The 23,059-nt window shown below is 41.2% G+C and overlaps 1 protein-coding gene across 4 annotated transcripts in view; it reads left to right on the forward strand.

Moving 5' to 3' along the window:
• Positions 1 to 23,059, forward strand: part of sema5a (semaphorin 5A) — a 216,724-nt gene that overhangs the window by 54,567 nt on the left and 139,098 nt on the right. Inside the window, exon 1 of one of the 4 annotated variants that reach the window (XM_062977929.1) lies at positions 1,952 to 3,215. The exons of the other annotated variants lie outside the window; for them this stretch is intronic. The gene's annotated coding sequence lies outside the window, so the exon portion shown is untranslated. Of the gene's footprint in view, positions 1 to 1,951; positions 3,216 to 23,059 lie in introns of those variants that run through there. 4 annotated transcript variants of the gene reach the window in all.

The raw sequence follows: 23,059 nt of genomic DNA on the forward strand, positions 1-23,059 counted from the left end.
GTGCTGCTTGTGCAGCGTAAAATGCAGCCTGCAGCTGGTCAAAACGGGCCTTGAGCTCCTCCATCGTCTTCTTGACGTTGGTACCTCACTGAAAAAAAATTTTTTTTTATAGGGGCGTTGGGCAATCTGTCAAAGACAGAACGCCAGTGAGTAAAGCAAAACTCAGTTTATTGAGATTACAGAACTAAAAATGCCCGTAGGAGACAAAGAACAGGGCAAACACTTGACTTCAGTGTGATAGGTAACAAAAAACAACTCAGATTGATCTTAAACAACTCAAAGGGAAAAACCGGGTTAAACAGAAGTATAATCCGGATTAAATCAAAAGTGCTTACTTCAGCCTGGCAAACAATGCAAACAAAGGAGGATCAACAGGAGTCAAAATGTAAACAACAGACTGGTAGCAGATTCCTCTCTGCTACTCAGAAACAGCAGGAGACTAAACCAGGCTTGTTTATTCCTCCCTGCAGCGAAGGAAAACATGGTCGTAGTCAGGATTCAATTTAAGGTTCAACAGCCAACGATATCCAGGTCCAGGCTCAGCAGTCAGGGAAACTGCAGTCAGCAGGGTCCCAATCCGGTTCAGAGGTCAATAGCCAAACGTAGTCGTCTAGGAATCCAAAGGTCTCACTGATAAGCAGCAGAAGGGATAATCCAGAATCGAAGTCAGTCAGTCCAGCGTCAATCCAGTGTGAGTAGGTATTGCCTGTCAAAAAGACGACGGAGGTCCAAGCTATCGAGATTAAACACAAGTTGCACAGAGAAAAACCCCGCACAGTTCCTCCCGCCGTCGATGCCCAGTGTCCTTGGTAAACTTACGTATCCAGCAACGAATCACACCCGTCTTCGGGAAGTTCCCCAACAAAAGCCCAAGCGTCCGTCCAGATTACCTTGCCCAACGCAATTAGACATTGATCCCAAACCCCAATTTATCCCAGTTCAAGCTCATCATCGCTGTCAGCTGCCATCCCAATTCCAGGCGCCCCAAACTCATCATCCTCATCAGAGCTAAAGCACCTTTGACTACGCCCCACAGCATCCCCAGCTGTGGATCCCGCTCCATCCCTCCAGCCAGTCCATGGGTCTGATCCTGCAACCCGCCACTCACCTCCCATGCTTTCATTGCCTGTTTCCCCAACACCCAAATCCTCCCTCACACGAGTCCATTCCATGTCATCCTCCTCCGAGCTGGCCATCTCTTCCTCCAAACCCTCAGAAAAAACCCTCAAATGAGTCCTCATCTGTCGGGTCTGTAAACAAATCCCGGAGCCGTTTTCGTTCACGCTCCTCGAAAGAGTCTGACTCTCGAGGAGTCTTATGCCCCCTTCTTCTATTATCGGAGCCCGAAGGCTCAACCATAACAGCCACACTGTTATAGAACATAGGTGTAGATGTAGCCTGAGTTGCAAGGCTATGAGCATGTATCTGGGACTGGGTCCTACTGAACTCAATGGGGATTACTTATGAGAAAGCTTATGTTGAATTGTGCTGTTAAGTCTTTTAATGGGAAAAGATTTATTAAAAAGCATTGAAAACAGAAAAGAAAGTGTTTATTCTCAATAAGGAAGGTCAATCAAGATAATAAGACACTCTTGCAGATTTCACACTTGTGGTTTTGATTATTTATGAGTGTGTACTGTTGTACCCATCTCCCAAAGTTGGGACTACTGTGTGAACATTTACACAACAGCCCTGTTCTCAGGAGATTGGGGGAGGCAAAGGAGTACCACCCATGCCATTCTTGGCTCTCGAAGACAGGGCAGTTATGTTAATATCCATACAGCAGCCCTGACTTGAGGAAGTGAACAGCTATTTAGGAGGTGGGCATGCCCCATGTTCCTGTCACCCAGCCTGGGCACTTGCAAAGGAGGAACTAGCTTTGCATGCCTTATCCTGCAACTCCAGATCCTCTTTCTATGTGCCACAAATGTGTTTCACCTGGGCAAAAGAAGGTAGGCACCAAGGGCACAGGAGTAGGAGTGGATTCCAAAGGTAAGTGAGGCTTCCGGTGTGCATGGGACTGGTTTCCCCCTCTTTTCCTGTTTGCCATATGCTTTTGTTCCCTCTGGCATTTCTTTTCTTTTGTTCAGTGAAATCGACCCTTTAGACATGCAGGAAAAGAAAAAGGAGCCAAGATGCGCAAGATAAGTAAATTGGTACGTGGGGCCGGCTCTTCATCCTCTTCCCTTTGGGATTATGGATGGTATGCATATGCCCTGGGGACCACGGCAGCTGTGCCCCATTCTCCCCAGAGATATTTGCAATTTTTCCATTTTTGCATGGGGGGAGACTACACCTGTAACATTGTTAAAATGGAGGGATTACTGTGTGGGTATTTGCAATGTAAGAATACATCTCATAGTAACTCCCACTCTTTTTTTTATCTATTGCCCCATTAGAGATCCTTTTTTCTATGATATACAAATGCTATGTTGCTGAAATATAATAATTTCCACTCAATGAACATACATGTTTGGTATTTGTCTTGAGAGATCCAGGTATTTTCTTTTAGGGGCTCCATTGCTTTTTATCCACAATTAAACACGTTGCTGCCAGGAAAATGCCCTTGTCTAGTTTATGCCAACAAGACAAATGTGGTCACTGCATATAAAGAGCTTGTTTAAGGGTCAAAAACATCCAGTGGTTGGTTGCTGCCTGTGATAAGACTAAAACTGTAGGAAAACAATTTTGAAAATAATTTCATTTCTTGGTCTGGAAACAAGTTAATTTTTGCCTGCGTGCATTTAGGATGTCTAGCAAGTGTTAATTGCTTCCCACTGAAATTAAACAAAGCAAAACACAAACACCCCCCTTCTTTCTCAGATGCATTAAATGGATGTTTGCCTGGCCTCTGGCTTCTATTGAAATTAAAGTTGTGCGGATTTCATGGTTGCTGTGGATACAGGTAACTGTATTGGGTTGAGAGGACACTTAAACAAAGCTGCCCTTGTCCTCTTAACAGATGCATGGGCAAATAATTTCAGAAAGAGGTAGAGTTATTTGTACAGCAGGAACTGGTCTTTCTACAGTCATGTAAATGTGGGGAATCAAAAGAACTTGCAAGGGCCAAAGAAAGCGTACATCACTGCTGGCAGTGTGACTTCTCTGAACACGCCAGTACTTTTGGAAACTGACTTCTAAGAGAACAGCCATTTATTCTACACGATGGCTGGTTTCTCAGTGGGGTGCAGTGGTCAGGTTGGGAATGCTGAAAGGTAGGTTGTGTATGTGTATGTTTGTGTACTTGTGCAGATGTAGTCATGCATTATGGTATGTTCCTACCAGTTTTGAGCTTGTCTTAATCAGAAGATATAAAACCTACCAGTTTGTGATGTCAGAAAAACCTCAAATAATAATTTGCAATGATTCTGAAATTGGTACATAAGATAAGATTCACATATTTACAAGGATTCTCTGACAGCCAATTGATAGAGAAGCATTTTGTGAATAGGAAGAACTATAGTCCTTAACTTAGGGATCCCAAAGACATAAATGAGTGATTCCTGAGTATTGGCCTTATGACATCTTTTGTGTGCATCTGCAGAACTGCCAAAATTTACCATCAGTTATAGTTATCTTTAGCTGAAATTGACACATCTGATACGGCTTACTATTTGTGTAGTGAGTTTAGTACCAGGTCTGTCCTGAACTAAAATTCTGTACTTTTTAATTTGTTTCTGCAAAGTGTACAAATGATTGTTCAGAGGAGGTTTGCCATTGCTTGCAGTTGAGAGAATGTGACTTGCTCAAGTTCACACAAGGATTTCCATAGCTAAGAAAGTATTCAAACCCTGGTTTCCAAGGTTGTAGCCCAAAGCTCCAAATGACTACACCATGCTGGCTTTTTTTCTAAATAAGAGAGTACAAAGGATGAGTAGTTTGAACTGCATTATAATGGTCAGTGTAGACTCATATAATGCAGGTTGAACTGCATTGAACTGTTTTACATTAGTCTACACTGTCATATAATCTAGGTCAATGCAGTTAATCTACATTCTAAAACTGCATTATAAAGTAGTGTAGATGGGGCCTGAGTTTGGGTTCGGGACCAGGCTATCTAGAAAATCTCATCTCCTTGTACAAACCTGCTCTGTGATCAGCCAAGGAGGCACTACTCTTGGTCCCACCCCATATCTCAAGTACGGCTGGTGGGAATGAGAGAGGGGGCCTTCTCGGAGGTCACCCCCGTCTTTGGAATGCCCTCCCCAAGAAGATCAAAATGATGCCCTCCTTACTCGCTTTTAAAAAGCAACTTAAAACATCTCTATGCTCTCAAAATATGAGGAGAAGGATGAATAGAGCTTATTATAACATTGTTAAGTAGAAAAGAATAGGAAATGGATTTGATATGCTATCTTACCTGGATTTTAATGGTTTAAATGTTGATTATTTAATTGTTATTATTTACATTACTTGTTTTAACTTGTGTAATGTATTCTATTGTTTGTTGTTTATATTTTTTACTTCTGTTTTGTACAGCTATTGAATGTTTGCCTTTATTATGTTGGAAGTTGCCCTGAGTCTCCTCGGGGAGATAGGATGGGCTACAAATAAAGTATTATTTATTTATTATTCACATTAGGAGCAAGATCTGAATCAGAGACATCATGGTTTGTAGTTCATACATAGTATCCTGGTGTAATAAAGCCCAGCCATGGCAACTCAATGGATGACTTTGGGCAAGGCAAACTCTTTCTGAATCAGAGGAAGGCTGTAAAAAAAAACCACCCTTGCACAGAAAACCTCATGTAGGATCACTTTAGAGTTTACACAGATTGGAAACTGCTTTTGAAGGCATACAAGAATAGCCATGCTTTATAAAACAATCTGGAAAGAAAAATTTCAATTTATTTATCGGAGGTAGAGGATTCCAGTGCTGAACTATGTAGGCTTCTGTAGAAATGATCCAAAATTGAAATACAGTCATGTTTTCTGAGAAAGTTACTTTAAAAACTAACAAAAACCAGGCACCAGAAACCATTTATTGTAAGCATTTGTTAGGGCAGTCTGGGTTATAGTCTGGAGTGGTCGTCCACAAGTAGATCTGGCTGGGCAGTGTAAACATATAACCCCATGTGGAATGAGATTGTGGATTGCTGAATATTTCATAAGGCGATATTCCCTATTTCTAGGAACCCATGCACTAATTATACAGTTTCAGTTGTGTACATCCCCTTTAAACATGATGTGGGCAGCCTGGAGGATGGGGTAATGGAGGGGAAGCAAAATAGTAAGCAGTAGAAAAGATGTTTTAATTGGACCACACAGACCAGTAAAAATGGCTCTTATAGTTTCTAGTGAAACTTAAGAGGATTTTATTTTAAGTAAGAACTAGTCAAGAAATTGGATGATTTGTACTGCTTGGAGTTTCAAATACCCAAAGGAATTTTCTTTGCTGCAATAAAGATCAACACTTTATTGGAAGGAAGAAAATTCAAACAAGGAACGTTTGGTATGTAAAGAGTGTCAAAAGAGTAAAATGGCATTAGAAAGGCATTTAAGGTGAGGTTAAGCTTCTCTGTCGCTGTGCAAATATGTCCTAATAAAGTACACTAAGTCAGGATGATAGAACCATGGTAAACTGGATGGGGAGACAAAATAGGCATCAGCAATCATGTGAGGTATTAAGAATGTTCACACAATATAATGCATTGTGATCTCCCCTTTATTTATTTATTTCTCGGGTCAGAAGCAAAACGTGGGTACAAGTTGTAATGGATTTGCAAACATAGAGATTTTTTAAGAAAAAAAACTTGGCATTAATACTAAATGTCTTTTGCCCAGTAGCTGGCCACTTGGAGTCTCCACTTAATATGGTATAATCAGGTTAAGTAAAAGGTCAGTTTGTTCAGAGACGTTGGGTGCATCTACATGGGAAGAAAACCATGGGACTGGTGTGGAGTGCAGTACCGCCATGGTGGTCACAGAGCTCCTGGGCATCCCTGGAAACCTTTGTTAATGTTTGTAAGGGCATCCACTTGACCCGGAAAGAGGAAGGGTGAAAGGAGGAATGAGAAAAGAGGAACAGGGGCAGCCAGCAGATTTTATACATCAGGGCTTATGAGAATGTAGAATTTTGGTGGTAATAAACTTATATTAGCCTAAATGGCACCAGAACCCACCTGATCTTGGAGGATGAGTGTGCATCTACACTGACAGGCTAATCCAGGACAATTGTATCCTGGAGCTGTCCCAGATCCATCATGATTATTATTTGTACCAGTTGAATCTTAGACTATGCCACATCATACATCAAGATGGTCCAGCCAGGCCTACTGGCCTGTTGTCTTATCCTCCTTTCATTGTTGCTGTTGCCTCACTGGCCAAGGACCTCCCTGGTCATTGTGGTTGTATCTACTGGGGTCATAGTGGGGCACCTAGCTGACCAACAAAGAGTAGGGAGAATGGCTCCCTCATTATTGATTATTTGGCTGGGTTACTGTATCTGACTTCAGCAGATGCAACAGCTAAAAAAAAAAAACAAGGAGATCCTTGGCTGATGAGATAGTGGCAATGGTTACATGAGAATGACCCATTCCCAGCTCAGGGGAAGGTGATGGTGAGGTCTGTGGACAATGGATCACATTGAATAGGGCCAGATCCAGCTGACCGCATTGGTGCAAAATCCAAAGATATTCCAGAGTTTCCTGAACACTCCAGACCAGGGATCTCCAAACTAAGGTCCATGGGCCAGATGCGGCTCTCCAAGGTCATTTACCCACCCCTCGTTCTAAACTTCACCCATAGTCTGCAATGACATGAAGACCCACAACAACAATCCTAATTAATTTGACTATCTCATCAGCCAGAGGCAGGTCCACACTTTCCATTGAAATACTGGTATGTTTATGTTGGTTAAAATTCTTTTTCATTTTAAATATCATGTTGTTCTTTCATGGTTTTTTGAAATACAAATAAGATATGTGCAGTGTGCATAGGAATTCGTTTGTGTTTTTCAAACAGTCTGAGGGACCATAAACCAGCCCTTTGCTTAAAAGGTTTAAGGACTCCTGGTACAGAGTATTCCTTGAGTTTGCTTCATATGGAACAAGGTCAGAGTAAGGAATAATAAGTCCAGGTTCTTTCCAGAAGTTCTAATGCTGGCTTCAGGGTGAGTATGGCTTTTAAACTCATGTTGACCCATCCTAAACAGGACCAGCTCTAGTTAGTATTTGGTTTGGAAGCTGCCAATGAACTGGATTCTATAGGCTATGTTTCAGATTAAGGAGTTGGCAAAGTCACCCATGAGGGTTCCTTGCCTACAAAAACCTATATAATTCATGGGGTCACCACAAGTGCCTTAAAGGTAAGCATACACACCTTGCTGGGAGTGGAGTATACAATGCAGAGCCTGCTTCACATACAAAAATAGGTACAGCAGTGAAAGTTTAATGGCTTCCTAGAGAGAGTAAAGGAAAACTTTTTGTTCATTTCTAAATTCTCTGGCCAGTCCTGGAGAAAGCAGTCCCATCATCACAGTCCTTTGAGTACTGTTATCCAAAGGCTTTAAAGCACAAAATAATTGGGAGAATTGCTTTAGATAATGCTTCCCCTTTTGTGTTGCTTGCTATCTTTCTAATACATCTGAACTAAATCTCTGCCTCAATAGCTTTTCATTTTTCATCCAACCCCCTGTGGACACATTGGCTCACATTGCCCACCAGACTTCAGTCTAGATGCAGCTGCTATGGTGGAAGTGGTTGCGTTTAATTTCTGCTGTCATTATAAATGCTAAATGAAGCTACCATGTCCTTCAGTCTTCCCTTTATTCTTGTTTCCTTCTGATCTTTTTCCTAGGGAAATGTAGCCTGGAGCTCCTACAGAAGGCTCTGACATATTTCTCATTAGACTATTTTATGACAAAGTTTGGCATACCTGAGATAGCTGCTTTATTTTTTAAAAAAATGCAGGGCCCGATTTGGATGGAAGAGAAATTGCTTGCCATTGTGTTGCGCTTTTGCAGGGATGACATTTTGTTTGGCAGGTGGTGTCTTTAGATTGGCTTCCTGCCTGGGTCTAGTCTGGATTGGTATTTGATTGTTGGGCAGCAGCATGCATTGGGCAAGAATACCCAAACATTTCAAACAAATCTTTAACTTAAAAAATGGCACTGGAGAGTAATAGATAGTGTCAGGTCTGCTAGCCAGATCAGGAGTAACTGGGGCTCCAACCACACAGGTATTATAATCCATCTTGAAGTTGGCCCGAGATTAGGGTGTCTATAAGGTGTTCACTTCCAGTGCATCCAACTGGAAACCATGTGTTTAAAAAAACTCACTGGAAAGTCTGAAATCAGTCACACAAACCTCTGTCTCCAATCAGTGTATGTCTGCTGCAGAGCAGGAATTTGGGATCAACATATGGAGCTCACTGTGAGAACAGGGGTAGCTCTGGTACATTTGAATTAAGGAACTATATACACAACTCTGGGCTTCTGTAAAATGGGCTTCTGTAAAATGGCTTCAAACTGTAGGAAAGGAGATTCCACCTGAGCATAAGGAAGAAATTCCTAACTGTGAGAGCTGTTCAGCAGTGGAACTCTCCGACCCGGAGTGTGGTGGAGGCTCCTTCTTTGGAGGCTTTTAAACAGAGGCTGGGTGGCCATCTGTTTGGAGTGTTTTGAATGTGGTTTTTCTGCTTCTTGGCAGAGGGTTGGACTGGATGGCCCGTGAGGTCTATTCCAACTCTATAATTCTATGTTTTTGTGGTTATAGCTAACTACAGATACATTTCAATAAAAACATAATGGATTTCTGCTGAAACACCGGACAAAAACATTATAGACAGTCATTTTGGTATCACCCCTGTGTTGGTGTCAATTGGGGCAGTTTGCATCCCCTGCATTTATTTATTTACAGTATTCTGCCTTTCTCACCCGGAAGGGGACTCAGGGTGGATCACAATGCACATATACATGGCAAACATTCAGTGCCATTAGACATACGACATATAGACAGACACAGAAGCAATTTAACATTTTCCAGCTTCCAGCTTCATGAGGGTATGCTCGATTCTGGCCACAGGGGGAGCTGCCACCTCATTGATCACTTGTGACACTGAGTCCTTGATGGAATACTTCTCATTCCTTTCTGCACCCTGCTGGAAGTTTTTATGGTGTCGTAAATTAGTTACATTAGCCTCCCCACATAAAGTGGTACCTAAATTTTCTATTCGACAGATGCAAGTGTCTTTCGAGCTGCTTAGGTCAACAGCCAGCTATGCTATTAAATGATCAGGAACTCAATCTGACCCGGGCTTCGATCTCATGACCTCTTGGTCAGTAGTGATTTATTGCAGCTGGCTACTAACCAGCTGTGCCACAGCCCATCTCCCTAGTACTTCCACTGGATGGAAGAACCTCAGTTACTTATGCTTAAAAATGCAGCCAGGCTTTTGCAAGAGTGACCAGCAGGTGAATAACCTTTTGAGATTGTTTGTTGAACCCTGATGATCTTTCTAACACAGGCCTGGGCAAACTTCAGCCCTCCAGGTGTTTTTGACTTCACCTCCCACAATTCCTAACACCTGGAGGGCTGAAGTTTGCCCATGCCTGTGTTAACTATCATTTGGTACCAAATTCCCTCTTTTGGGTTAATGTGCTTGGATGGATGCTTACAAAACTACACAGTGGTCATCCAGTTCAGTCTCTCTTCCTGGATAGAAACTGCTTTGGTCATCTCATTCACAGTAAAAAAGATGAATGGAGGATGCTTGTTGACTTTTCCAGATCTAGAAGTTTTCAATATCATATATAATGGTATCCTTCGAGACTGCTTCTAGAAATCTGGGAGCTAAAGCTTCATGTCTAACTGGCAAGCCAATCCCAGAGAGTGGTTTCAAGCTACGAGATTCTGGAAAGATGAATTCTGCCCCATGGGTATATTAACATATTTTTGATTCAAAGCATCATAGTAATTGGATAATAATGACAGCGCTAACAGGTTCAAAAAGTAAATTAGCATAAGGTTTTAACCTTGTAGCTATATTGATACAGTACATGTAAGCTTGGCTTACAAAAATTGCCTTTGTAGTTATCTCTAACTACAGAGATGTCTTTTATATGTATAAAAAGAAACGTCTGCCAAAACTGCACAAAACTGCACCTTTAATGGTGTCATGCAATGCAGTTCACAAACCCCACACATACATGCCTAGTGAAGAGACTGATAAAAAGCACATCGCCATACAGTGTTACGTGCAGACTTATTTAAAATAATTTAACCAAATTCTAAAGTTTAAAAAGTTAGTTGCAGAAGGAGAGGAAGAAAGAAGGCTGCAGTGAGTGGAGTTTATCTCCTGCTTGTTCCATGTTTCTGCTGCTGCTACGTTTAGTCATCTCCGACTCTTCGTAACCTCATGGACCAGTCCACGCCAGAGCTCCCTGTCGGCCGTCATCACCTTCAAGGATGAATCAGTCACTTCAAGGATACCATCCATCCATCTTATCCTTGGTCGGCCCCTCTTCCTTTTTCCTTCCATTTTCCCCAGCATCGTGATCTTTTCCAAGCTTTCCTGACTCCTCATGATGTGGCCAAAATACTTCAGCTTTGCCTCTAATATCCTTTCCTCCAGTGAGCAGCTGGGCATTATTTCCTGGAATATGGACTGGTTGGATCTTCTTGCGGTCCAAGGCACTCTCAGGATTTTCCTCCAGCACCAGAGTTCAAAAGTGTCTATCTTCCTTCGCTCAGCCTTCCTTATGGTCCAGCTCTCGCATCCATAGGTTACTACGGGGAATACCATTGCTTTGACTATGCGGACCTTCGTTGCCAGTGTGATGTCTCTGCTCTTCACTATTTTGTCAAGGTTGGCCATTGCTCTCCTCCCAAGAAGTAAACGTCTTCTGATTTCCTGGCTACAGTCTGCATCTTCAGTGATCTTCGCACCTAGAAATATAAAGTCTGTCACTACCTCCACATTTTCTCCTTCTATTTACCAGTTATCAATAGGTGTAGTTGCCATGATCTTGGTTTTCTTGACGTTTAACTGCAATCCAGCTTTTGCACTTTCTTCTTTCACCTTGATGATAAGGCTCCTCAGCTCTTCCTCACTTTCGGCCATCAGAGTGGTATAATCTGCATACCTAAGGTTGTTAATGTTTCTTCCAGCAATTTGAACTCCAGCCTTGGATTCCTCAAGCCCTGCATGTCGCATGATGTGTTCTGCGTACAAGTTGAATAAGGAGGGTGAAAGTATGCAGCCCTGCCACACTCCTTTCCATGTAGTACTTCTTTATTTGTGTTTTCGTTTTCCTCTCCCTCAAATAATGTTTTGTTTCATCTAGACAAAATGTACTTCTTTCTTCCTTCCTACTGGTAAAAAAAAGCTGCTTTGGGGGGAAAGTGATTTTGAAGTTCTGTAGATGGGGAAAGGATTAGACTCCTCCCTGCCTCCATGTTTCCTTATTCAAGACTGCAAGCTCTCTGATGTTTTAAATCACACTATGTAACAAAATTTGAAAAAAATCATGTTCCTGGTTTGAAAGTGTTCTTTCCAGTTTAATTGTGTGGTATTTTCTTTGAAACTTGGATTTTTGTGATTGCCACAAACTATGTCGATTAGTTGAGACTCTATGGGCTCATCCAGACAGACCCATATCCTGGGACCTGTCTGGATTTTTACTGGATCAATTTAGTTAAGTTATTCCAAATTAATTAAATACCTCATTAGAGCCAGGCTTTCCTGAAAAGCCAGAGTCTAATGGGGTATTGAGCCCATGGGGACTCACTACCGGCTAGTCCTGGGACTGCCTCTGGAGGTGAGTCCCTATTGACATTTCACATGTTTTGGGCTCCTGGAGTCTAAAGGTGCGGGATGGCACTCACCCCTCCCCACCCAGGTCCCAAAATTACCTCTAAAATTTACCTGGCCACCATAACTTTTCTCCTCGTTCCCTCCCAGCATAAGGAAATGATCCGCTAGGAAATTGGGGGGGGGGGGGAATGAGGAGGAATTTTCCTTCTCACCCCCATCTCCTGGTGCACCATTTCCTCATGCCAAAAGGGTGCGAGGATGAAGGTTCTGGCAGCCAGGTAAATATTACTTTATTTTTAGGGGTAAATTGGGGGGGCTTTGGGGTGACTGCATGTCACCCCAATTTTAATTGGGATGGCATGTAGCCAAACCCCCCAGGAAAACCCGAGTTTTTTCAGGAGGAGGAGGAATGGGAATCCCATTTTAAAACCCATTTTGGTGCAGATTTTGTGGCTGTCTGGAAAGGCCCCATGAGATATTCACTGAAAAACTATAACAAAATGTGCTGGAAGATGTCCTGCAAGAACAAAGTTTTTGCAGTTTAATAAACTTTCACCATGTTTTTAGGATAGAACCAATTAGGAAATGACTTTTATAACCCAGGAACAAAAATTTGTTACATAATGTTACTTGCTTAATTAAAGTATACACAATAGTGTGTCATGTTCTCAAGATTTTTGAGCTTCCATTCAGCAAAGATTTCCATTTAAAAAAAATCCAAATGAAACTAATATGTTGGTTAAAAACCAAGGGGGATGCATGCAATTAGTATTCTAATAAGGTGTTGAAGATTAATGGAAATGTTTAAAAGTAGCAATAAGTAGACATAATGTTTTTGCTTTTGCTTATGGTGCTATGTGCATGTTAGCACTCACATTTCAAAAAATAATTACATTCCTATTTCTTCATAATTATACATGTTGTACTGCAGGGTGACACTGGACATATTGAAATATGAGTAAGATGTTCCTGTCGGTCTAAGAGACCATTCCATTTCATTGTATATGTTCCTGGGCTAGCACTTGTTTCAGAAATTATGCCAAAGTCTTTGAAAGAGGAAAGGAGGGGGCGTCCCTTTCTTCTTGTGACAGTTTTCTCATTAATTTTTTTCTAGAAGGCACCTCATGAATAAATAACTAGCTAGAAATCTTAGATAATTGGCAAGTGGCGAAGAGTAGTGCAATATATAACACACGCTACAACCTGGTTTTGATCTTCCTGGGTGTTTTATTGAATTTAATGGAGATAGTAAGCTTCTTGGGCCGAGATCTGTCTCTATTTGTTTATGTTACCTCTGGAAAGTGTCACAAGAATAGTGGCACTGCATAATAGTATTTTGCATACTGGTGGTGGAAGAGAGTTTTAGACAAGCAATTGTGACACACCACTGAATTTATTGCATACTTAATGGTGTAGGAGGATCTAATTTTCAAAGCCAAATTGTAGCATTAAGTTAATGTGAAAGTGTTCACACTGGAAAATTTAGGATGGGGGCTCACTCTAAAAGAACATTTTATTTTTCAAGATTTAATGGTGCAAGTTATAGTGATAGAGAATTTCAGGAAATGTTCAGCCTTACTCAAATCCATGGCACTTGTTTCTTGGATTTTACTTATTTGAGAAAGGACAAGATTACTGTCTGTTTGGGCTGACTAAAGCCCCTTCTACACTGTCATATAAAATCCATATTATCTGCTTTGAACTGGATTATATGGCAGTGTAGATTCATATAATCCAGTTCAAAGCAGATAATCTGGTCTATTTGCTTTGATAATCTGGGTTATATGGAAGTGTATATCCAGCCTAAATGGGTGGCTTTCTGGTCCAACATAACTTTTTTTTAAGACTAACAACCTCATGTCAAGGATTATATTATGAATAAGTCTAGAGATCAGGCCATAAGAAATAGGATACAAATGTTATATGTATGTAAATCTAGAAGGATTGTCTCAAACAGGATTAATATGTAAAAGAAAATAATCCTCGTGGTGGTTGTGAGAATTGTAAATGTTGTGTATGTGTATGTTTTAAAATAATTAATTAAAATTTAAAACAAGAAAAAAAAAGACTAACAACCTCATTACATCACCATCTTCTTTCATTCCCTACCATTGAGGTCCTGTGCCTTCCTGTCTTCAGGAATAGCAGCCATCCCACATCCTTTTCCTGCCTTTCCCCACTTCTACCTGTCTTTTGTCGGTTGGAGTCAGGTAGCAACCAACTCCTGAAAACGCAATCTTCCCTATGTTTCCCTGCACCGCCCCAAAGAGTCCCAGGAGCTCCTTGTGTCATGTTTCGGTAGTGCAGAGAAAGTGAGAGAAGATGGAGAGAAGACTGCATGGAATGACGTCATAAATCTACAGCCTCAGATGCAGAACTCTCAAGCAACTTTAAATTAGTCAAAATGTGGGTATGCCATTTAAAAAACACATTTGAAACATAAGAAAATAGAATAACAATACATTTAATGCTCTACTACATTCTATTAAAAATCAAATGCTTCCCCAAATAGAAAGGCCTTTACTTATGAGCAGAAAGACAGCAGTGAAGAAGGCAAATGCGCCTGCAGAAGGAGTGGGTTCCACAACCTGAAAGCAGCTACTGAGGCTGGATCTATACTGCCATATGATCCAGTTTCAGAATGCAGATTAACTGTATTGAACTAGGTTATATATCTGTATTTCCATATAATCCACTTCAATGCAATTAATCTGCATTCTGAAACTCAAATTATATGGCAGTGTAGATCTAGCCTGAGAAAGCTCTGTCCTACATCCTCATCAAATGTGCCTGAGATGGTGGTGGGATCAAGTGAAAGTCTTCCTTTCAGATCTGAAAGTTTGATCAAGCTAAAATTGAGATATAAAGTTCTCAGATAATGTGGTCCCATGTTGGGTAGGGTTTCAGAGGTTATAAGTGTTTTGAATTCTACCCAGAAATTGATTAGCTGACAGTGTAGCTGTTTCAGCAAAGGGATTATATGCTCCCCATAACCTGCCCAGTCAGCAGCTGGGCCACAGCATTTTGGATCCACTAAAGTTTCTGAAAAGTTCCCAGGGACTGTTTCCACATAGTGTGCATTACTGTAATCCAAACCGGATGCACTCAAGGCATGTGTCACTGTAGACAGCACCAGGATCTCAAAAGCAACTAAGGCCCCTTCAACATTTCCATATGATCCAGATTAGCAAAGTAGATAATTCATATTATTTGCTTTAAACAGGATTAATTGAGTCTACAGTGCCATATAATCCAATTCCACACAGATAATCTGGATTTTATATGTCAGTGTAGAAGGGGGTCTTCTCTGAGCCTTAAATTGTGTTCTTTGCCATACAGATACGTGTTTATAGCTAGTAGCAAGTAGTTTAAAATTCACAAATCTATTTTCAGTAACTAGTAATAGTCAGAATTTATCAGTGCTAATTTAAATGTTTCTTTAATCATATTTGCATTTTAAAATAACATATTTATTATCTATATCAGAGCTTAGAATAGGTATTTCTTTATCTTGTACAACTTGTATTACTTCCCTTTAATACATTGTATTTGTATTTTGTTTTTGTTTTAGAGTTCATAATAAAATAATTTCAGGTTAAAATAAATACAAAATGTGATTTTTTTTAAAGAAGAAAACATTTCCCACCAAGTTTATTAAATTCAAAAAATCCATGTTATGTTTTCTAGATTTTCCATAATTAAACTTAGATCAAACTCAGTGTTTAGATTAAAAACATTAGCTGTTAAACCTAAGGTAGCATATGGTTATTGGTCATAGGGCATCCTCACCACTTACTTTTTTCTTTTCTTAAGAGATTAATGTAATGCTGATTCCAACATTTTCTGGATTGGGAACACCCTAGGAAAGCTCAGCATATTGATGTGTCCAAACAGCAGCTGTTGTTTCTGCCTCTGTTCTTTCAGAGAGTCATTATCTTGTGTGTTTGTACAGCCCTTCTATTTTAAGTGCTGTGTACCACAGTGAAAACACACCCTCCAATTTCCTAGCCTTTGAACCTTTAAAATCTATCTGGGAATTACTGAGGATACCAACAGTACATTATAAGGTTTGATACCATCGAGCTATACAATTATACTAACTATGGTTAACACATGAACTTTTGATCCTACTTAACATATGCAAACAACAGGAATAGGAACTTGATGTCAAGAGACTTTGACCTGACCAATGCAGATGACAATTTTGGGGTGCTGTTTTACCAAGCCCAGACCTCCACCCAGACTTCCTCACCACCCTTTTTGTGACCCACTGCGTGACAAAAGAGAAAAAATGTAAATTTCTTCTCAATAGTTTCCAGGATATACTATTTGCCTTTTAAATAAGTTGCAAATCCTACAGTTGTTTAACATGAAAAAAACACTTTTTTCACAGGCAGAATTAGACTTCTGTCCATTTCCTTTTCTGTTTTATTTGGGGTTTTAAAACAGTTTTGATAGTCTGTTCCTGGGACAGAAAATGGTCTACCAGAGACCACGTCACACCACATAATTATTGTGCTATGACTCCACTCCCATGTCAACATCCTATGAGATCTTGTGATGTACCATGTAGGAAGGAGGTTTAAAATTCCAGAGAGTTCCTCAAGTGTAGTGTATCTTCCCAAAATGTAAGCCATAGGATACCATAGGATGCAGCCATGACAATAAAAGTGGAATTATAGTACTATAAATGTATAGTGTGAGAGGTCCTTTAGTATCTGAGCTAAACCATGCTTTGTGCCTCTATAAAGGTAAAAAGCCAATCATAGTTTTCAAAGCTGCTTCTCAGATGACATTTTCAACTCTTTCGAGTACTCATCTTCATAAGTGAGCTCTTGTTTCCATGGTGTAGCGGCCTTGGGGAAACAGAGCCATTGTAACTGGTTTATCAACTCAGTGTTCATCTCGAGACATTGAACTTTCTTAAGCATGGTTCAGAATGATGTTTAACATAAGCCCTTGTAATGCTTAAGGAGAAAATGGTATAGATTTCATAGACCTGTTTGGATCTTGCTGCACCCCAATTTCTGTGAAGAGCTGAAATCTGGTATACAGTGTTCCCTCACTACTTCGTGGTTCACTTTTTGCAGATTCGCTGTTTCGTGGTTTTTCAATAAACTCTAAAGGAGTATTATAAATCGTAAAAAATTGCAATTTGCAGCCTAAGGAAGGGAGGAAGGAGAAGCCAAAAGGAGAGAAAAGGAGCCCAAGCGGCAATGGGAGGAGAAGGACACAATTGGTTGATAAAGACTTAAAATAATATATAACTAAAATAATGTATAAATATTAAAATATAGTGTCCCTACTTCATGGATTTTCACTTATTGTGGGTGGTCCTGGAACCTAACCCCAGCGATAAGTGAGGGAACACTGTATCTCGTTTTGCCTCTCTTGTTGTCACAACACCCGTCCCTATTTAGGGGACCAAACATCTGACTTATGACCTCATCCCATACAGGGGAAAGCAGGAGGAATCGCCCTCTTACCATAGCTTTTTGTTCTGTTGTGTTTACAATGAAAACGGATATTATAGTCACCCTATCACATGCGATGTACTTTTGCCCATTTCTAGAGTAACCCTCTGTGTTCTGAGCTATTACATGGGTAAGTGAAGTCCCTGCCCATACCTCTTTGTTTCTTCCTTTCCTTTAAAAAAGGAGAAACCTCAGAATTGTGGAAGTCCAAAATCTAGGTCTAAAAATGGGCAAAATATAGCAACAGCTAAGTGGTGATATATCGAAATTTCACAATTCCTGACAAATTTTAAAATTGCCACAAAATAATCATGTAAGAGGATTACTGGTGAGAAAAGGAACATCGATGTACATTTTGAGACCGCCCATAGAAACACACACTTTTCAACCTCACTAAATTGATCTAACATAGTTGAATCTGATGGATCCCATTACGTGTTAAATTAAGCGCCTTCAGACATTTCTGCACAATGGGAGGGATGAATGCAAGATATTCCATTTAGGCAGAAAAAATGAAATGCAGAGATATAGAATGAGGGATGCCTGGCTTAACAGCAGATCTTGGAGTCCTCGTGGACAACAAGTTAAACATGAGCTAAAAATGTGATGCAGCAGCTAAAAAGGCCAGTGGGATTTTGGCCTGCATAAATAGGAGTATAGTGTCTAGATCCAGGGAAGTCATTCTATCCCTCTATTGTGCTTTGGTCAGACCACACCTGGAATATTGTGTCCAACTCTGGGCACCACAATTTAAGGGAGATGTCGACAAACTGGAATGTGTCCAGAGGAGAATTACTAAAATGATCAAGGGTCTGGGGAACAAGCCCTGTGAGGAGTGGCTTCAAGACCTGGGTATGTTTAGCCTGCAGAAGAGAAGGCTGAGAGGAGGCATGATGAGGTCCATGTATAAATATGCAGGGAAAGTCATAGGGAGGAGGGAGCAAGCTGCCCTGGAGACTAGGCCACAGAAAAATGGCTTCAAACTACAGGAAAGGAGATTCCACCTGAACATTCGGAAGAACTTCCTAACTGTGAGAGCTGTTTGACAGTGGAACTCTTTGCCCCAGGGTGTGAAAGAGGCTCCTTCTTTGGAGGCTTTTAAACAGAGGCTGGATGGCCATCTGTTGGGGGTGCTTTGAATGCAGTTTTCCTGCTTCTTGGCAGGGGGTTGGACTGGATGGCCGATGAGGTCTCTTCCAACTCTATGATTCTATGCCATAATCCTCCATTTCTATACACTTTTGAAAGAGTTTACAGGCGGAGTCCCATGGGTGACTAGTTTTGGGTCGTCTGATGGGCTTCGTGGAACTCTGTCTGTAAACTGTTTCAAAAGTGTGTAGAAACACGGGGGACCCTGTGTCTGATGAAGTCCTAAAGGTAAAGATGGTTAAGCAGTAATCTGTTTACAGGCCTGCCAATTAACCATTGATTCAGTCGAGGAGGGGGATTGCTTAAGAGAGAAGGGGAACAGTGTGTTTCCCCATCTGGACCCTGTATTTAGAGGGAGCCAATGTTGAGAGCCCCGGTGGTGAAGTGTGTTAAAGCACTGAGCTGCTGAACTTGCAGACCAAAAGGTCCCAGGTTCAAATCCCGGGAGCAGAGTGAGCGCCCGCTATTAGCTCCAGCTTATGCCAACCTAGCAGTTCGAAAACATGCCAATGTGAGTAGATCAATAGGTACTGCTCCGGCGGGAAGGTAACGGCACTCCATGCAGTCATGCCGGCCATATGACCTGGAGATGTCTATGAACAACGCCGGCTCTTTGGCTTAGCAATGTTGATGAGCACCAACCCCCAGAGTCAGATATGACTGGACTTACCGTCAGGGGAAACCTTTACCTTTACTAATGTTGAGACAGCACCCACCTATGGTAGAAAACCATATCAAATACAGAAAATGGTATTTGCTCCTTCCCTAATTATATTTTATTCTCACTCAACTTCTCTATATTTTATTTCTATTTTGAATATATAAGGGAAAAGATGTCATTTGTTAAATTTTCCCTGAATTATGAAAGCTACCATCACTATGGATCCTAATTCATGTTTAAATGTGAGCATAAAATCCTTTAAAAAACCCAAAACCTTGCTGTTGTTGTTTTACCTTTTTGGCTATACCATCAATATTGATGCTTTTGGAAAATGATTATTGTGTAGAAGGGGGAAAGAACCTGTGGAGCAAACAGAGCAAATCCTGCCTGTTTAAACAACTCTGTGTTGGGTTGATTGGTAGTTCTTTATGTTGCCAATGCGTTCCTGTGGTGAAAGACAAAATTAGTTTAGTGTATTTCCAATGCAATTTTCTTATTTTTTATTACTTTGGTAAGGGACAGTTAAGACATACTATACTGCAGAAGCAAAGGCTCCTCCAGGTTTTGGTCTCTTAATCAATCATAGGATACATCTCAGTAATGGGTAAGGCCTAGATGGTCCTTTAATAAGACTGTAAGAGTCCTATGAGACCCATTAAATAAAATTGAAAGGAGTTGGGGAGAGAACAATCGGGTTCTTTTATGAGCTTCCTTGGAGGAGGTTGTCAAATGGGCAGGGGAAAATTGTAGAGTTTATGGAGCATCCTCTAAGGCAAATGATGTTAGTGTGGTAAATGTCATTATACTTTATGAGACTAAACAGGTCTCTGTGTGTATAGAATACATACTGCTTTTTAACAATCTGCTCTATGGATTGTTTGAACTGAATCCTCTGGCATTTTTCCTTCTAAAGCAAAAGAGTAATAACAGGTGTCCAAATTCTGGATTTTTTTCCCCTCTGATTTTAGTGGGACATTCCTTGTTTGGTTTTCATGTTGGCTTCTTGTTGCATACATTTAAAGTATGACTTTATATGTCTGTCCTGTTCAATACTTTTAGAAGTAGGTATAAAACTAGCAGCATCTTTAAGAGTAACATGTTTATTTTAGTGTAGATTTTTGTGAATATCAGTTCACTTTTTTGGGTTCATGGGCAGAGAGATATTAAAGTCATATTGAAGGCACAAATGCCTGAAGAAAACATTGTGTTCTTTTGGAAAGTGATGGATGGTGATGAAAGTGATGCAAATGAAAGAGAAGGGGAAATAAGTTCTCTTTTTTGACATACAAATGAAAATAAGGCACTTGAAGGAAAGTGTTGATTTTCCATATAATTTTCACCCAAATATTCTGTGTATTAAAATAAATTTGGAAAGAGTATTTGGAGGATGATGGAGTGGATGAGAGTACCAAGGAAGCCAAAATACATGCAGATTGGATTATGTTTGCTTTGCAGTAGGGACAAGTTCTCCTTAGCCCTGGACCAGCCACAGGCACACATACTGTGCCAAAGGCAGTGCCAGGTTGTGCTGCCAAATTTCAGAAGCAATGTTAACAAAACAATTATAACAAACAGGGATTTTTAATGGGAGTTCCCTTGTTTGCTGCAAAATTCTGGCAACAAACTACAAAAATCCCTTTAAAGCAATGATTACACTTTTGTGCCTTTCCCCAATTTGACATCAAAATTTAGCAGCATGACTTGCTACCAGGTTTCAGTGGTAGTGATGGCTGCAACAAAAATGGCCATGTGTTACAAACTCCTGATCTCCATGAAAGCCTATGTACAGAGTTTGGCAGTTTGAGACCTTCAGGGTATGGCTGGCCCTCAACTCTGTCTTATTTTCATCTCACTCCAGAGGGCTTGGATTGTGTTGTCTAGAAGCAGTATCTGGATCAAATGTCAACAAAGATATTAAAAGAAAACAGAAATACTTTGTGTTGTCAAAGGCTTTCATGGCTGGGATCACAGGGTTGTTGTATGTGTTTCGGGCTGTGTGGCCATGTTCCAGAAGTATTCTCTCCTGATGTTTCGGCCACATCTATGGATGCCTGCCATAGATGTGGGCGAAACGTCAAGAGAGAATACTTCTGGAACATGACCACACAGCCCGAAAGACATACAACAACCCAGAAATACTTTGGTCATAAAAACTGTTGAAACCAGGCTAGGATTGTTGCTCATTGCAACAATCCTAGCAATGCATTTACATTGTAGAATTAATCAGGGGCGGTTCAACCATTAGGCGAAGTAAGCGGTTGCTGAAGGCGCCATCGCAGGCGTGGCCTTCCTGCCTCCGCAGCCTGGCCTGCCTCTGCTGCTGCGGCCTGGCCTTCGCCCTCGAGGCCAGGTCTCCAGCCTGCCTGGCCATGTTCCAGAAGCTTTCTCTCCTGACAGTAAACCCACACCTATGGCAGGCATCCTCAGAGGTTGTGAGTCTGTTGGAAGCTAGGTAAGTGGGGTTTATATATCTGTGGAAAGTCCAGGGTGGGAGAAAGAGCTATTTTCTGTTTGAGGCTAGTGTGAATGTTGCAATTGGCCAGCTTGATTAGCATTTAATGGCCTTGGGAGGTGTTAGCTGGCCCTGATTATTTCCTGTATGGATTTTCCGTTTTCAGAGTGTTGTCCTTTATTTACTGTCCTGATTTTAGAGATTTTTTTAAATACTGGGGGCCAGATCCCTTTCGGTGGCCTTTCTTATGGATTCCTAAGGACCCTCAGGGCTCTTCCACACAGCCATATCACCCAGAATATCAAAGCCGAATAACCCACAATATCTTCTTTGAACTAGGTTATCTGAGTCCACACTGCCCTATATCCCAGTTCAATGTTTGGTGCTAAATTCGCAAATATAGTAATTCCTACATAACATTACCATGTATTGAACTGCTTTTTCTGTTGATTTATTGTAAAACATGATGTTTTGGTGCTAAATTTGTAAAATCATAATGTAATTTGATGTTTAATAGGCTTCTCCTTAATCCCTCCTTATTATCCAACATTTCTGCTATTGTTATACTCCTGTCTCTGTTAGCACACATCTATCTGGGAATGAAAGCTACATATTCTTTAGTAGCCATGCACATGTGTCAGGGTCTCCCTGCTGGCTAGGTGCCCCAAAAAAAGTTCCCTGTTTATGAATTACTTCCAAATACCCTACAAGCACCCTAGGTAGGGTCAGCTCTCCTTAGTACTTGGATGGCAGACTACCCCACTTTAACTGCCAGGCTTCAATCCTATGGAATCATAGCAACTGCAGTTTGATGCTGCACCAGCAACCTTTTTGGACAGAGAAGGCTACCGACCTTGCAAGACTGCAACTCCCATGAATCCATACCATTCAGCCATGCAGTTACAAGTGGGGCCAAACTGTCTTACTTCTACAGTGTAGCTGCAGCCTTGCTCATGCAATGAACCCTCCGGTTAGCCGTGTACCTTGCTGCACTTTGCCAGTACACTGAATTAAATCAAGAGTTCCAATTTGCCAAAACCCTTTCCAACCAGGAAAATAGTTTCTCTCTCTCTGCTGGTATGTTTGCAGAACTACTTTCCACGAGTCATGACTCTGCATTTCAAGTGCCAACCACTGAGCTTCAGCTTCTCATCCATTCGATACTCCGCTGCCCACCCTGCAGAGCCTGCCTCCCCTGAAGGAGCAGAAGACTTGCCCAGAGCCCTTCTCTGGCCCTTTGCCAGGAGACACAGCTGAATTCCCCTCCATTTCAGCCAGACTCCCGAGAACACACCCTCAGACACAATCACAGGCCACCTACCCACACCTGTGAGATGTGCTACTCAAACACTGTTGCATCTGCGCCTGTGGTTAAAGGCAGCCAGCCCTAGCCTTGCAGAGCAATTAGAAGCAAACATCCAAGGCACCTTTAGGACAACCTGACTCTGTGTTATATTCTTATTGAATCTTCTCTGATTGAGGGTTGCTGTGTGTTTCCCAGCCTGCAGGACCAGAATCCAGAAGTATTCTCTCCTGACGTTTCACCCAAATCTATGGCAGGCATCCTCA

Source organism: Anolis carolinensis, chromosome 4 (genome assembly GCF_035594765.1).
Source record: "Anolis carolinensis isolate JA03-04 chromosome 4, rAnoCar3.1.pri, whole genome shotgun sequence".
In the NCBI taxonomy this organism is placed as follows: domain Eukaryota; kingdom Metazoa; phylum Chordata; class Lepidosauria; order Squamata; family Dactyloidae; genus Anolis; species Anolis carolinensis.